The sequence below is a fragment of the Apteryx rowi genome, unplaced genomic scaffold, assembly GCF_003343035.1.
Source record: "Apteryx rowi isolate R43461 unplaced genomic scaffold, aptRow1 scaffold_63, whole genome shotgun sequence".
NCBI lineage: Eukaryota > Metazoa > Chordata > Aves > Apterygiformes > Apterygidae > Apteryx > Apteryx rowi.
Window position 1 is genome coordinate 197,800 of NW_020450905.1, and position 2,730 is coordinate 200,529.

A 2,730-nucleotide genomic window follows, 5' to 3' on the forward strand; every position below is an offset into this window, starting at 1 on the left:
CCACAACAGAAAAGTTTGCGCCATGACAAACTAATCATATAATTTTTGTATCATTATATTTCAATTTTATTCTTATTCTTACTCTGCCCCATTCCTGCACCTTCGTTCGTTACATTCAGGTATCTGGGTTGTCTTTAAGTTGTAAGCCCATTGAAGTACAGACCATATGTTTTTTGTCTTAGGCGTAACGTACCACAGGGGGCCTCAGACAGGACCCTCAGGCACTGGTCTAATCCAAATAATAAATGACCTCTAAAAAATAAGCTCTGATTATTTATTCCAGGAATTCTTGTCACACATTAAAGATGATAAAACATCTTGATGGTTCTGTTAGCAGCATTTTTTTTTTTCTTTTAAAAGGAGAAACTTCCCTTTCCATTCAGAGTTCTCTTTCACTGCCTGACATTGCCTGTCCCTGTGAGACACAGCCTACGCTCCTGACGTAGGCAGATGAGTGCGGACTGCTTTTGCCGTCCTGTTGTCGTCACCAGACATGTAGGCATTAAATTTAACACTGTATGAAATTATGTCTCATGAAGTTTATCTGCTTTTTGCTACAGTCTACTGTAGCATTTTTCAGATACACTAGATTTTTAAAAATACTCGTTGCCTCTCTCTGCAAAAGTTCTGATTTTTTTCAAAAGATCTCAGTAAAACTGACCAGTTGAGACCTGCTGTGTGTCAGATGCTTCCCAATATCTCATCCCTGCTAGCAGATGGCATGGAGCTGTTGCTATTTGAATTCCTTGGTCGCACTTTTTGAATAACAGAAAGTTTGTACAAAATACCCCCACTCCACTAAAGGGAGATTTGCTTGCTCTGAAGCTGGCAATTTGCTCTCAGGCAACAGAGCTCTTCTTTAGTACTTCCAGGTGCTTCACCTCTGGACTGTAATTCCTYGTTCCTGTGTCATTTTGTTTGCACAATTTTTACTGTGTGCAAAGAGTCTGCAGTCAGGATATACATGTTTTACAAGTGCAAAGCAATTACTTATTGTCTAACCCATGCAATTGACAGCTAGGACTAATGAGCTACGAGGATAAGTGTTAATATGCTCATCGTCCAGATGAGACATCTAAGGAGTCTTTGCTGGCCAGCTGGGGGTGGGGGAGTCATTCTTTTTTGCCCCTTGGAACAGGCTGATCCTTAATGTTGCTGAATAGTTGTGAATGTATATTAAAATACAGAGATATAGTAAATGTGAATTAATACACCTTGTCTTTAGAGAAGAATTCCTTGCACAAAGCAATGGGTAACCTATGGAAAAAAGCTCCCCCCCCGGTCTCTTGATTCATGCTGTCCGTATCTCAGTCGCACTGTCTTTGCCTCTCCCCACAGGAATGATAAACAAGTGTGCTGTACCATGATTTAGAAGGTTGCATCATAGTTTCAAAAAGAGATTGCTTATTATGACCACAACTGTTGGAATTCAAGTGATGTTATTCTGTTATTCTGAATTTTGGCTGCAGTCTGCATCTTCTAACAGAACACTCTTCTTTGTATTTAATAAATAACAGATCATTTTGGTCAGATATTTATTTTTGGTCTTTTTTTCTGAAGAAGAATAGGTGGCCCATTTCTGGAAAATAAATTTATGAAAGATACGGGGAGAGCTGCAAATATGCAAAGGGATTCACTGTTGAACAAGTACACTTATTTCATGTATTAACAGGGTTTCTTACTCACAGAAACCGGTAATAACAGTAGCTTGGGTGTCCCTGTTTTGGCTTTTAAATTATTAGCTTGTGCCGGTTTGAAAACTTCATTATGTAACAAACAAAAAGATCAAGGAGTCCATGAAAATTAGTATATGTGGAGATCAGTAGATGTTTTTGTATTCAAATGTAAATGTGCTCTGTTTTGGGAATATATTCACATGTTGTGCTACCGTGTAGGAGGGTCCAATTCAGCAGCCTTGTTAACCAGCCATTCCAAATGAAAGATGTTTCCCTTCCTAGTGTGCAGAGCCTGAATCATCTCTCTGGCTTATATTCATTTTTATGTTGCTCATTCGGGACCAACTTTTTCAGAGCTACATGTCTCAAAATCAGTTCTGGGGCATCTTTACCGGTCACATGTAATCCAAGTTTGGCACTACTTTATAGGGCATTTTGCTTGGCATATGGAGTTATTCTAGGAGGCTTTTTTGCAGCTGCCAGATTTTAGATTTTACCTTTCCACACTTACTCGCCGCTCTGGGAACTGGGCTGAATCATTTATTGGCTTCTTTTTCAGGTGTAACAGAGCTTTGACTGACATTTTCCAACATCATCCAGTTTACAGCAGATACACCAAAGCAGAACAAGCTAAAATTCTTGGAGATGTAAACATGTAAAAGCAAGCCCTTATAATGAGAGGGCCAGCCTTAGTAATATAMGCCGCTCGCCATAGGAATAATAATCACTACTGGGACTGTGAGCTTTGAYTTCTGATCACTTCAAGACCATGAGAAAAGGATGGAACTGGGGTAAATATGCTTGTGCAACAGCTGAGAAACTACATTTGTATCACAGCACACTTTCCAATATTTGTAGGTCACTTTGAAAGTATGGAGATGTTATTGGTATTTAATTTTATAGAACTTGGGTGTGAAGGAATAAGGAATGTATAGATAGATGCTGTTGTGAGCCCAAATTTAAAGCAGTTGATAACTTCTAGCTGTGGGCTCGTAGTTACTTGGTTCTGAGGGCCTACAATAGTAAATTAGGTGATATAGCTTAATTTTCTCAT